Source organism: Macaca fascicularis, chromosome 4 (genome assembly GCF_037993035.2).
Source record: "Macaca fascicularis isolate 582-1 chromosome 4, T2T-MFA8v1.1".
NCBI classification, from domain to species: domain Eukaryota; kingdom Metazoa; phylum Chordata; class Mammalia; order Primates; family Cercopithecidae; genus Macaca; species Macaca fascicularis.
This window is the reverse complement of record NC_088378.1, coordinates 151,496,746-151,511,621: the sequence shown is the minus strand read 5'-3', so window position 1 is coordinate 151,511,621 and position 14,876 is coordinate 151,496,746. Positions and strand designations below refer to the sequence as shown.

The following is a 14,876-nucleotide window of genomic DNA, read 5'->3' as shown; positions in this document are numbered from 1 at the left end:
ATATTCTCTATGGTATCCTGCATTGCCAGCTACTATCCCTTCTGCAGTTACCCCAGGACTGGGGAGGTTTATTCTCAAAAGAGGTTGATTGAGAATGTTCTGGACTGGGGAACACTGGGCACAGCTGAGGGCACTGGTGTCACCTGGAAACTAGAGAGACTAAAGGGGCAACTCCAAACCAAATAGTGGCATCACCGGCACCAAATTCCTCTTGCCCCACCGGGAGGTGGAGGTTGCAGTGAGCTGAAATTGCACTGCTGCACTCCAGCCTGGGCAACGAGAGCGAAACTCCATCTTAAAAAAAAAAAAAAAAAAAAAAAAAAAAAAAAAAAAAGGTCAAGTCATGGAATATGGGTGGCTTCTTCAAGTCATGGAATATGGGTGGCTTCTTCAGGCTGGAAGAAGGAAGGAAATGGATTCTCCCCTAGAGGCTCCAGAAAGGAATGCAGCCCAGTAAACATCCTAATATTAGCCCAGCAAGTCTATATCAGACTTCTGATCTCCACGACAGTTGGATAATAAGCTTGTGTTTTAAGCCACCGGGTTTGTGGTGATTTGCTACTGCTGCAAAGGAAAACTAATACAGACACTGGGAGGGACTCTACAAAATACTTGATCACCCTACAACAAATCTCAGCACTTGCAAATCCCACTTTTTATTCTGGACTACCACAGCTTTTTGGGACAGGCATTCAAAGTGGACAACCAAAGAGCAACAGATATTTGAGGGAAATCTCTAACACAAAAGGTAAAATCCAAAATCAGTAGCCATATCAGAAAGAACAAACCATACAGGGAGCAGGGGAAAAAATGTAAACAACAACAACCCACAAAAACCTTTCAGGGAGGCCGTGTGCGGTGGCTCATGCCTGTAATGCCAGCACTTTGGAGGCTGAGGTGGGTGGCTCACTTGAGGTCAGGAGTTCGAGACCAGCCTGGCCAACATGGTGAAACCCAGTCTCTACTAAAAATACAAAAATTAGCCGGCTGTGGTGGTGCACACCTGTAATCCCAGCTACTTGGTAGGCTGAGGCAGGAGAATCGCTTGAACCTGGGAGGTGGACGTTGCAGTGAGCAGAGATGGCACTACTGCACTCCAGCCTGGGCAACAGAGTGAGACCCTGCCTCAAAAAAACAGAAAAAACAAGAAGCATAAACAAACAAACAAAAACCCCCAAACAAACGAAAAAAAAAAAACCCTTAGAGAGATAAAAGGTATTGCATCTGTTAAGCAAGAACAGATTGCTCTTAAAAAGAAATATTTAGAAGACTTAAAGAGCTCTTGGCCGGGTGTGGTGGCTCACACCTACAAGCCCAGCACTTTGGGAAGCTGAGGCGGGCAAATTGCTTGAGTCCAGGAGTTCGAGACCAGCCTGGGCAACATAGCAAGACTCTCGCCTCTACAAAAAGTACCAAAAATGTCAAAAGTGAGGTGGCGCCTGCCTGTAGTCCTAGCCACTCAGGAGGCTGAGGCGGGAGAATCACCTGAGCCCAGGAAGATCGAGGTTGCAGTGAGTCGTGATGGCACCACTGCACTCCAGCCTCGGTGATAGAGTGAGACCCTGTCTCAAACAAAGAGAGCTCTTATAATTTAAAAATGTAACAGAATAATTAAATATTAAATAGAAAGGGAGAGGAAAACGTTTTAAAAATTCCCCCAAAGTAAAACAAAACAAAATAAATAGTTTTATAATATGAAAAAAAAAGACAATAAAATTAGGGTATTCGTAAAGCATATTTAATAGAAATCCCATTTTGAGACCAGCTTGTCTAACATAGTGAAGCCCTGTCTCTACCAAAAATACAAAGTCAGGCCCAGTGGCTCACACCTGTAATCCCAGTATTTTGGGAGACTAGAGTGGGCAGATCACTTGAGGTCAGGAGTTTTGAGACCAGCCTGGCCAACATGGTGAAACCCCATCTCTACTAATAATACAAAAATTAGCCAGGCGTGGTGGCAGATGCCTGTAATCCCAGCTGCTCAGGAAGCTGAAGCAGGAGAATCACTTGAGCCCAGGAGATGGAGGTTGCAGTGAGCTGAGATCGCACCACTGCACTCCAGCCTGGTTGACAGAGTGAGACTCTATCTAAAGAAAACAGAAAAAAGGAGTCCCAGAATAAAGTAGAAAAATTATCAGATTGAGTCAGTGTCCCTACAATATGAATGAATACAAAACCCCTATTAAGACACACCAGCCAGCGTCTTTTTTCAGAAGTCCAATAATAAAGAGATGAAGGATCAGCCCTCAGAGGTCTCAAAAAGAATATTGGAAGGCAGAAGAGCAATGCCTTAAGAACTTTGAAGAAAGTAATTTCCACCGTGGAACCCCCACGCAGGCTGTCAAACAAGTCTGCAAGTGAGAGAAGCATTTTCAGACATTCAAGGTCTCAAAATATTGCCTACTATGCATCTTTCCCAGGAATCTGTTAATACTAGAAGATTCGCTCCTCCAAGATGAGAAAATTCAGAAAGAAGTTGCTATGAGCCAAGAAACACGGCATTCTCAGAGTGATTATTACGTAGCAGGCCCGAAGAACACCCCGTCCGAATTAGGGACAGAGGGCCCCAGAAGGCAGGTATCCAAGAGGGTGACGGTGCAAAGAAACTGATCTTTCATTTGTTGTCCTTGTTCTTAGGAAATGAATCCTTACTGCAGAGTGTGGAGCTGAATTAGTGGTAAGTACCTAACAAAAATTAAGCAAACAACTCAAAACAAGGCAACTATTTGCTCTGAAGATCGCAGCAGAAATCCCTATATAAGAATAAATAATAATCCTAGTTCACTTATGAGGCTTAGTTATAAATAAAGGCCTATCATTTTAATAGGGTAAGTAGGAAATATTGATTTAACTTGAATTGGTGATTCTGATGTTGTAGCTATATAAAGAGAATGGCAGTTATGGGATATGCAGATGAGTGTATCTATTATTTGTGTGATGTGGTAGTTTGCAAAAATGGCCACAATTCTTCTCTTCTCCCTGTATACTTTGTAATGTGACTTTATAGAATCTCCTCCCAAGAGGTAGAGTCTATTCCTTCTCCTGTCAAATGGGACTGGCCTTGGGAGTGAATGCAGTGGATGTACCAGGAAGCCAGTTTGGAGCTTGGCCTTCAAACAGCTTCCCATACTTCCTCTCAGTCTGTTGCAGCCCCACCATCCTCTATGTGAACAAAGTGGCCTGTCCTGCAAGAGGATAAAAGAGCAGGAGGAGTGTGGGAGAGCCATCCCAGCTGAGGCCACTTAAGTCAGCCAGCCCCAGCCAACCCAGTAAGGGACCACAGCTGCATGAACGAGCTTAGCCAAGACCAGAAGGATGGGCCAGCCAAGACCAGAAGGGATGGGCCAGGCCAGCCAAGTTAAAATTGCTGGTCCACAGAGTTTTGAGTAAATAAACGGTTGCTTTCAGCCAGTAAGTTTTGGGGTGATTTGTTACACAGCAAAAACTAATGGATGCTGTGTGCATGTGTATGTGTGTGTAGAAAAGGTGGTAATGCAATAAAGCTAAGTTTTTGTGTTTTGCAATGGAAAATCAATACTTTTTCTTTTTTTTGAGACAGAGTGTCACTCTGTTGCCTAGGCTGAGTGCAATGGCGCTATCTCAGCTCACTGCAACCTCCGCCTCCTGGGTTCAAGCAATTCTCCTGCCTCAGCCTCCCGAGTAGCTAGGATTACAGGCACATGGCTAATTTTTGCATTTTTAGTAGAGACAGGGTTTCACCATGTTGGCCAGGCTGGTCTCAAACTCCTGACGTCAGGTGATCCACCCGCCTTGGCTTCCCAAAGTGCTGGAATTACAGGAATTAGCCACTGCACCTGGCCTACTGTATCTATTTATATCTAAAAAATGATGCCACACAGTAGACACATGTTAGTTAGACACATGGAAACAAAAACAGTGGTGAGATTTTTAAGTAGATAATCCAAGGAGTAGAAACCAAGGGTCAGGAGGGAGTACAGCAGTGGGCTGTAATTTTTCATTATAGGGCTTGTAGAATTGTTTGATTTTTAAAAATTATGTACACATTTCATTTTGATAAAATAGCAAATTAAGTGGAAACCAAATAAATAAATAAATAAACTTTCAAGTGACTCGTAGGCAGCTGGTGCACAGCATCTGCCACCACCAGCAAGAGTCATGTGTTCAACACATGCCTTGGTGGCAAGAGGAATTTCCAGCTGAGACATTGCCATAACCAACTCAGTTTTCCCTTTTGATTAGTATTCAGCCTTCATGCCTGCATGCTTGTGGTTAGCACACGCACTGAAAAAAAGTGCATGGAAAAGTTGGATCCAGAGTCTCAGACACTGCAGGTGTTCTCCGAGTTGTTAGTCTCCATTCTAATAGAGTCCAATAAGGACCACAAACATCAAACATCATGGAGAACTGCCTGCAACCAAAGCCAGGGCATGGAAAGATTGCTTATTAAAAATTATTCTGTGGTTACAGTTTTGAATTGGCGTGGATAAAAAGTGGAGCAGAGGCCGGGCTCAGTGGCTCATGCCTGTAATCCCAGCACTTTGGGAGGCCGAGGCAGGCAGATCATGAGGTCAAGAGATTGAGACCACCCTGGCCAACATGGTGAAACCAGGTCTCTACTAAAAATATAAAAATTAGCTGGGCATGGTGGTGCGCCTGTAATCCCAGCTACTCGGGAGGCTGAGGCAGGGGAATCGCTTGAACCTGGGAGGCAGAGGTTGCAGTGAGCCAAAATCGTGCCACTGCACTCCAGCCTGGCGACAGAGCGAGACTCTGTCCCAAAAAAAAAAAAAAAAAGTGGAGCAGATGGTCATATTCAACATGGTGAAATGCTCTGTGAAAGCAAAACAGAAACCACACACCCGCAATGGCCACCAAAACGGCTGTTGACATACTATCACTCTCTTCTTGATGCTGCTGTCTGTGCTTTAAATGTATTTTCTCTTCAAAATGATCACTTTCAAGTGTGTTTATTAAATTCCGTCTCCCATGTTAGGTTGGCAGGAAGTATGCAGTATTTGGGAAAAGGCACAGGAGGCAAAAATAAGATACTAGATACTAAGGGATGTATTGGATTACTTGGGACAGGCTAGGATATGCCACAATAAAGAAAAACCCCAAACCTCTGTGACTTAACGTTTCCCACTGCATCTACAAAGAGGGTCTGCAGAGGGCCTCTGATGATCTAAGTACCTCAAAGTTCTAGGCTGGTGCATGTTGCCATGATCAGTTCCTCTCAGAGTGATGTGCCTCACTTCTGCTCATATTTCACTAGTCAAAGCCATTCATATGGTCATGTCTAAATTCAAAAAGGTGAAAGAAGGCGATGTTACCATGGACCCAGAAAGAGAGCTGGAATACTTGTGAACTCTGGAATACTTGTGGAAGAGTTCAATCCAGTATTCCCTCTGCTCTAAAACATAGCTATATAGCACATAGAATATAAATTAGTTATGTTTATTTTTATCCAAAGTATACTTTTCCTAGATATGTCTTACTCCAGAAAATTATTATGCTTTAAAGGCAGATGATGAATCTGGCTAGAGGAGGAGGGCCTGGAAGGTTATATGAGGTACTAAAGTTATGTAAAGTGATGTGGTTTCCTTTTTTTCTTCCTGTGGTTGAATGATGTAGCACACTATTTGCAGACCAATCCTGGTCTTCCTTAAGTGGTTTCTATAACAAGATAATTTTCTTTCACCGATCACTAACCAATTTATTTTTGCTTCCAAGTGGAGCCTTATTTGTGCCTGAATTTTGGAGATTGTGAGTTTAAAAGAACACCACCTTCTGCCTGTTTAAGAAATAACCCAAGGTGCCCTGGAAATAAAAATGCAAATGCATGAATGGAAAAGCTTTATTTAGCTAAATCTCAAAGCAACAGTTGTGCTTTGAGAAGGAGAGGTTAAGGGAAAAGGAGTGGCAGAACTGGACATTCAAAGAAGGATAATTTTCAGAATGGGACAGTGTGGAGTGAAGGAAGAGTAGAGTAGATTTCCATTCCTGGGCACAAAATAAGGAAATGGACTTTTCTGCAGTTATTTGTGAAGAACTTCAGTGATAAGCACTGTGCTTCTCCTTAAAGACTGAAACAGAGAAGTAGCAGTTCCAAATACTTAGCCAAAGTTCCCAAAACCTTTGATCCAGCAATTCTAAATACTTAGTGCATCAAATCCAACTATGGTCACAACTCTGTGCTAAAACTCAAGCAACCAGAAAGCTGAAATAATCAGAACTCTTTATTACCTTGGAATAAGAAAAAGCACATGGCAAATAAACCAGTTGAAATCGGGCACACCTTCAAAAGAAAAGCAATTCCCAGGGTGTTACAGGGTTAGGACTGCCTTTGGCCAGTTTCTCAACTTTTTTAAAACACATGGTATGCTCAGTCAGAAGTAAACTTTATTGAGAAGAACTACTGTCTTAACTTTGTTCATTTTGAACTTCAACATCGTTATGATGGAAGGCACCAACTAATCTGAATGATAAATACAAGGCCCTTAACATAGGACTTAATGAGATTTGTTGTGTATATTTGACGTGACTCCTCAAACTCAGAAATATGTGCCACAAGGTACAAGCCACTGATTAAGTGTCTGAGAGCACCTCAGTTCTTCCTCACTGACATGCTGGTGACACATCATCACCATTAGAGTCTGAAGAAGTGGCCTGAGCTAGTCTGCTCCGAATTCTCTTCTCTTCTTCCATGTTCTTTGTTTCATGCCCCATGCCTGGGATGCTTCTGGCCCCAGGACCTTTATATTGCAAATAGCAATGTATTGATTATAGATTACTAGATTATATATATTCCTTTATAGAGATATAGACTTGTAGATTATTCACTTATTCAAATTAAGGTCTTTTGAAAATTGTATTAATCAATTTCTCTAGACCAGGGTTTCTCAACATCGGTACTATTGACATTTTCGGTACGCAATTCTTTGTTATGGGAGGAAGGCTGTCCTGTACATTATAAGATGTTTAGTAACATCCCAGGCTTCTACCAACTAGATGCCAATAAACCTCTTCCCTCACTTGTGACTACCAAATGTCCCCTTTGGGGCTAAATTGCCCCCATTTCAGAACAACTAGGCTATCATCGCTGTCCAATGGAAATATAATGCAAGACACAAATTCAAGCCACAGAAGTAATTTTAAATTTTCTAGTGGTTACATTAAACAAAAGTAAAAATAAACTAGCAAGATAAAATTTCATGATATTTGTATTTAACCCAATATCCAAAGTATTATCACTGCAACCAACATATCAACAATATAAGAAATTATTAATGAGATATTTTCCATTCTTTTTTGAGTATTAAATCTTCAAAATCTGGTGTGTATTTTATACTCACAGCTTGTTTCACTTTGGATGAGCTTCACTTCAAAGGCACATGTGGCTATGGCTATTTGTTGGATAGCACAGGTCTGATGAATGTTTTGGATTGCATGTCTCTGCCCCCAGAATCCATATGTTGAAACCCTAATCCCCAGTGGATGACTGGGGCCTCTGGGAGGTAATTAGTTGAGAGGAAGTTTTGAGGGTAGAGCCTCCATGATGAAGTTAGTGTCCTTACAAAAAGAGAGAGACTAGAGCTTGCTCTTTCTGCCATGAGAGGACACAACCATAAGACCACCATCTGCAAACCAGGAAGTGGGCCCTCATCAGACTCTGGATCATCCCTTACCTTGTTCTTGGACTTCCCAGCCTCCAGAATTGTGAGAAATAAATATCTGTCGTTGAAGCCACCCAGTCTATGGCATTCTGTTATAGCAACCTAAACTGACAAAGACAGTGGCTTTGCTTTTCCCCAACATCCCCTGCAAAATTTGCCTGCTTCGCTCATTGAGTTTGGATGCTGAGGTTCTCTGTCTTCTCAGCTAGAGTTCTGGAATGTAAGTTCTAGAAATGCAGGGACCATACCTATCACATTCACAGCTGTAAACGTGCCTCGTACTGTGCCTTACACAGTCAGTGCCCATTGTCGAATGAATATGAGTGCACGCAAGCAGGCATGCATGATGCATTCTCTCTGTCGATAGTGCCCTCCTGCTTACTGTGGTGCTGAAAAGGGCAGATACAGTACAAGTGTTTCTGTTTAGTCACTTCCTGTCAATTATGTGGGAGTACATTTGCACCTAAAGAATTGCACAATGAGAACTAAAGACATGGCTGACCATCTACCATGTTCTTTGATTTATCAATACAATTATATTCAGGATTGTTTACTAAATACATTATGTAAACGGTTATGAGATATTGTAAAATATATATTTGATCTTCAACCCGTTCTGTGGCATACAACTCCTAAAGTCCTTAGATTCTCCAAAGTGGTGTTTTTTTGCATGCTAATGGTGACTGATGGCTGGCAGCCCCTCTTAGCTTCAGGATGGGGGCTGGTCATCAGAAAGACCAAGGCAGGAATTGAGGTTTTGGACTTTCAGTCCCATCTCCTAACCTGTGGGAGGGGAGAGGGGCTGAAGGTCGAGTTGATCACTAGTGATCAAGGGTCTAATCAGCCATGCCTGCATAATGAAGCTTCCATAAAAACTCAGAACAACTGGGTTTGGAGGGCTTCCCAGAGAACCGAACACACTGAAGCACCGCAACCCTCCCCATTCCTCTTCATCCATATAAACTGGTAAATGTGTTTCCCTGAGTTCTGTGAGCTGCTGTAGCAAATGAATCCAATCCAAGGAGGAAGTCGTAGGAACCCCAACTTAAAGCCGGTTGGTCAAAAGTTCTGGAAGCCCAAACCTGTGACAGGTGTCTGAAAGGGGGGACAATCTAAAGGGATTGAGCCCTCAACCTGTGAGATCTGACACTATCTCTGGGTAGATAGTGTTAGAATTAAATTAGACAACACCCAGCTGGTGTAGACTGCAGACTCACTTGATTGCTGGTATGTGGTGAGAACTCTCCCACGCATTTGGTCACGAAGTCTTCTTTGTTGATTGCTGTGGTGTGAGAGCAGGGAAAAGGTAGTTTGTGTTTTTTCCACTCACAGGTAAACACGCCAATTATTAATTTATCACAAAGTTGGGTTAATTAAAACATTCTACCAAGCATTCTGAAGAAATCGTTTGTTGTTTTATCGTTTTGTTTCATTTTCTTACATTTTTGGATGAATCCTATTATAACACTAGTTACTAGAATTGTGCACAATGAAGAGGATTTTAAAACCTCTGCAATGGTCATTCTTCCCTATAAAAGCTTTTTTTTTTTTTTTTTTTTTTTTTTTTCCATCCAAGGCTGCCATTTAAAGAATTAACAGAATAACACAGAATATGAGCTCATGTACCTGGGCCTGTTTCTTCCTTAGTAAGAATTATCACTTCTTCTTTGTGTCTATTCTCCTTTGTGTTGGGTAATTTGTGAATCTTCTTGCCCCGACAGCCACCTCTCGGAATGCCAACAAGCTGATGAGTAAGATACCCCTGGACCAAATTACTTCTCTTTCCTTCTTTCATTCTAAAATACAGTGTTTTGAAATCTTCTAATATCATTTGCTTTACAAACCTGCATACTCATCAAAATCTTCCAGGCAGGGGCTTTTTGAGACTAAAAGGACAGAAAATATAGCAAATGAAAAAAAAGCAAATGAAGAGGTTTACGAGAAGCAGGACACTTCAAACAGGAACTAAAAAGCAATATGGAAGTGTGTCAGGTAGTTAATTAGTAAACATATTATGGGAGGGTTTGTTTGTTCATTTTGGAAAATAAGTCTAACAGGACTCTACCTCCAGAGATTATATTTTATTAGTGTTGGTGTGAGATCCGATTAGCTCCAAATGACCACTGCTTTGTAGCAGCTGATCTTAAATATATTTAACCATGGAGTCTCTTGAAGATGCACTGTGCGATGCAGAAATAGCACAAAAGATCTGTGCAGTGGGTTTTAAGATGAGTGTGAGATAGGAGAGATGGGAAGAAGGTGTCCTGTAGACAAGATTGGCAGGGACAGGGAAGCCCTCATGGGTGATTTTGATGACCAACCACATTGGGAACCAGTGGTTTAACTTCCTGTATGAATTAAAAGATGGAATGTATGATGGGAAGACCTCCTAAGATCCTTTGTTTTTCTCCTGTGAGCCCTTCTCTGGTCTAAATAAAATCTTGTCCAGTGGCAGTGACATCCTGGACACAAATGAGATTTAGCAGAAAGAACTTTGAGCTGAAAGTCAACACAGCTAGATTTGATTGTATCTGTTATTGGCAATCTGTCTTCAGACAAGTCATTTATTCTTGCAATCAGTTTTTCTACCTGCAAAATGGATTTTGTAAGCAATATCTCTTCCTTTATGTCTGTTGCAAAATGTGATTTGAAATGTATTAGGCTGCAGAGTATACATTAATTAAAACTATTATGATTATTTCCTGGCACATGAAACAAAAGAGCAGACTTTTCTTCTCAATATTTTCCCCCAAATTTTTTTTTTTTTTTTTTTTTTGCAGGCTTATTGTTCCCATAAGAAATTATCCAAAGTCTTGGTTTGATGGAGACACAGACAAACCATACTACCACAGAGATAGGCTAGAGAGAGACACAAATACACATGGTTTCTCTGTTCTCAAGTACACTCTCAAATCAACATAAAACTAGTTACATAAAATTATTTCTTATTGTTTCTTAGTATATTTTCAAATACCCTTTTTTTATTTGAATGATAATCTTTCCAATTTAATGCATAGAAATGTAAAGCATTTAAGGCATTCTTTGAATATTTTCTAAATGATAGGGCCAATTGCAATGAGATATAAAACAAAACTGTGGTTAATCACTAAGTGTGAAAACATGGCTAGTTTGAATTAATCTACATATGTAAACATAATGTGTATTTTATTCAAATTGCATAAAATTTGATAGGTATTTATTTTATAGTGTGTTTTCATTCTGTTAAAACTCTAATACTTTATGGCTATCAAAATGGCTTCAAACATTTATTCTTCTGAAGTAATCAGGGTGGTATAACGATAGCTCATGTGGTGAATTTAGTTTCAGGGATAGCCATTCTTATATAACCCATCAAGTATATTTAGGGTTCGACTTCAAAGATAAAGAAAAAAACACATACTTAACTTTCTGTGGAAAGTCTTGATAATCTAGAAAGGCAGAAGGTAGGATCAGCCAACCCTGGAGTGTTTTGCTGAGAGGATACTTCTCGATTGGTTTCTTATCTAGCCTGTAAGTGGTGCACATGTGGAAACCATCTCAGATGGGAGCTGGCACCATATGCCTCTTATAAAATACCACCCTCCAAGGCTGTGGAGAACAGTTCTTTATCCCCACTCTCCACCCCATCTCCTGCAACTTCTGTGAAGTCACAGAACTTGGGGAAATAGTGACGCTTCCTGGCCTAGATTTATCACCATCTGGGAAGCAGAATGAGATGCTTGGCGCTGCCACCGCCACTTTCATCTGCCACATTCTCAGGAATTCATCACCCACAGGGTGATTCTAGCCAATGCAAGTCACCTCATCCATTGGAAAGAGGAAGAGAAAGAATGGGGAATGAGTTCTGCCCGAGAACCTCCGGGCTGCTTCTGTTGGCTAGCACAGACCACATTAATGCCTTGGGCTGACTTCCAAGGCCATCTGTAATTAGGCCCCACTCTGCCCATTTCTCTCCCTGGCCAAACTGGCTTCACCAATGCCTGAACAGACTCATCTCTGTCTGTGACTTCACCGAGATTGTTGCTCTTTCCCGTTAGCTATCAAGGGGCAGCCCAACTTTCAAATCTCACAGAAGTCTTTCCTGATTCCTCCAGCTTGTGTCTTCTGACCTCACAGTTTTGTCTGTGACAAGTAATTTAAAAGCAATGTATGTGCGGGGATGTATTGTCCCTTGATTATCTCCTGTGTTAAGTTTAGTTCCCCAATTACATTGTAAGTTCCTTAAAGATAGTGTTTGTTACTAATGTCTATTTGTTAAACTCTCCTCACTTTCCCTCTTCTGCAGTGCTGGGCCCTTAATAAATGTTCCAAAATTCAGAGAATCGTAGAATTGGAATTTTTAAATCCAGCTATTAGCAAAAAAACACTATTGTATTAGAGAGATAACCACTTCCATGGCTTCTTTCTCTCTCCTTCCTTCCTTCCTTCCTTCCTTCCTTCCTTCCTTCTTCCCTTCCTTCCTCTCCCCTCCCTCCGTCCCTCCCTTCCCCCATCCCTCCCTCCTTTCTTTCCCCTTCCTTCCTCATTCCTTCTACATTTATACAGAAATGAAATCTCTCCACCTATAACTTTTATTAATGTATTCTAGGCTCAGGGGATTTAAAGGTGACTAAGGCTTAGCTCAGTCTTTTGAGAAAAACAAACCAACAAACACAACATACCATGAAAAGAATTATGCTGGAGGAAGGTTTAAAAGGGCTGAGAGCATGCAACTGCGTGCAGTCCTGTGAGCTCAAAGCAGATCCTTACTAAGGCTTAACTAGTATTGATTCAATCGACAATATCTGCTACAGATTCTTAGGAGGGAAATGACGAAAGTTGACCTAAAATCCCTCAGTAAGTTTGCAAATTATGTACCAGTTGTGTCCTAATAGTTCATTGTTTAGCATATTCCTTGGAGCTTTGGAACATCTTTTTCTAATTCAAACAAAGTTTTGCATAGTGATTATATGTCCTTGGTCTAGCACATAAAAGTCTATTATCTCCATGATGTACCTAAAGTTGAGCATAGTATAATAATAATACTATGAACTCTAACCATATATAAATGGATTTGTTCAGGAAGCCATAGGGTTCCAACCTTGCACGCTGGAACTATGGCACCCTGCACCATCTGACCTGTTTTCTTGTGCTCCCCTCCCCTTGCGATTACAGAGGAAGAAGGGACACGTTTTTTCTCCAATTTCTTCCACATGAATGACATTAGAATAGAAGGTTACTTGCCCTTTCTCCCAGGGTACCAAAGTTTCAAAGAGAAGCCAGGAGAAAATGAGAGAAGACTAAGAGAGCTCTGCATATCACAACCACATTTTCCCATTCGAAAATGAGGATAAGGTATGGAACAAAAAACTTTTGGAGCATTTTCTTGGTAGAAGAGGCGATCTGGTAGATGTCTGTTTGTCACTGACTTCTGGAATTACTAAGACGTTTCATCCCTTCCTGGGTTGTTGTGGGGATAATGCATGTAAAGTATCTACCCGTGCAGTGATGACAATTATGAGTAAAATAAATTTAGTGTTTATTGAGGGTTTACTATTACTATTGCATATTAGAATAGATGGATACTATTCTAAGCTATGTATTACATTATCTTTTTTTTTCTTTTTTTGAGACGGAGTCTCCCTCTGTCACCAGGCTGGAGTGCAGTGGCACGATCTCCACTCACTGCAACCTCCACCTCCTGGGTTCAAATGATTCTCCTGTCTCAGCCTCCCGAGTAGCTGGGATTACAGGTATGTGCCACCATGCCCAGCTAATTTTTTTATTTTTAGTAGAAACAGGGTTTTGCCATGTTGGCCAGGCTGGTCTCAATCTCTTGACCTCGTGATCTGCCCGCCTCAGCCTCCGAAAGTGCTGGGATTACAGGCGCGCGTGCCTGGCCTACATTATCATTTTTAATTTTCACAACAACTCAATGTACTATCATGCCCAATTTACAGATGAGAAATTGTAGTATTATGGCCAGTTTACAGATAAGAAATTGAAACTTAGAAGGTTAAGGAAGATCCCCCAGTAAATAAGCAGCAACATTTAGATTGAAAATTGGGCAGTCTGATGCCAGAGCCCAGCACTCTGGTTTTAGCTATTATTGTTTGTAGGGCCAAAAATAACAAAATATTTAAAATAAGGTAACTCGTTTTCTTTTCTACCCCACTGGCCTAATAACAACCTTCCAGTCTTTAATGGCGTGGGCTTTAGAAACCAAGACTCCCTTCTTCCTTGATCTCACAGCCCTCTCCTGTTTTGTCATCCTCACATGGCAATTTGGAGCTTTTGCTCCTGCTCCTCTTTCAAGTTCAATTTCTTTTCTTTTCTTTTCTTTTCTTTTCTTTTCTTTTTTTTTTTTTTTTTCTGGAGACCGAGCTTTGCTCTGTTGCCCAGGCTAGAGTGCAATGGCGCAATCTCGGCTCACTGCAACCACTGCCTCCCGGGTTCAAGCGATTCTCCTGCCTCAGCCTCCTGAGTAGCTGGGATTACAGGCACACACCACCATGCCCAGCTAATTTTGTATTTTTAGTAGAGACGGGAGTTTCACCATGTTGGCTAGGCTGGTCTCAAACTCCTGATGTCAGGTAATCTGCCCACCTCTGCCTTCCAAAGTGCTGGGATTACTGGCATGAGCCACCACACCCGGCCTCAAGTTCAATGGTGGATTCATTAGATTATAAAAACTAACCATGGGCTATTCCCAAACACTGTCCTCTAAAGTAAACATTACTCTCCTTTGTAGTAAATATCAGCCTCAGGTACCACCAAAGACTGGTTTCTGGAACAGAGGTAAAGAAGCATCAGGGGCCTTTAGAAAAGGGGCTGAGAGGTGGGTGTTGGTGAAGGTGGGAAGGGAGGCTGCTCTGGGTGGGATGGGACAGAAAGGAATGTCTGGTTTGTCTCCCGCCCTCTCCCGATGACCTGCGCTTTTATCTGTTCTGAGGTCACAGATGAAGCTCTTGCTAAGCCCAGGGTGTGATAAAGGGTCTTGCCTGACTGCAGCAACTGGTGGGAGGAGAGAGCAAGGAGCTAGGGTAGTTGCTCCGGGTCTGATTAAGTCCAGGAAAGATATTACCTGACCCAGTGAATTGCATGTGCCTGCACTGTCTTCCCCTTCACCAAACAAAATGCAAAAGACCAGTTCAACTTAAAAAAAAAAAGAGAGAGAGACAGAATCACTGTAGAAAAATCAGGATGACTGTTAATCTAGATAATACTTTTTCTAATCAATTT

At 41.6% G+C, this 14,876-nt stretch overlaps 1 long non-coding RNA gene across 7 annotated transcripts in view; it reads right to left on the bottom strand.

Moving 5' to 3' along the window:
* The window catches only part of LOC123572902 (uncharacterized), a 139,856-nt gene that overhangs the window by 47,472 nt on the left and 77,508 nt on the right, over positions 1-14,876 (bottom strand). For all 7 annotated transcript variants that reach the window (XR_012434209.1, XR_012434207.1, XR_012434205.1 and 4 more), the window contains one exon: positions 8,873-8,937. This is a non-coding gene — a long non-coding RNA (uncharacterized lncRNA). The remainder of the gene's footprint in view (positions 1-8,872; positions 8,938-14,876) is intronic.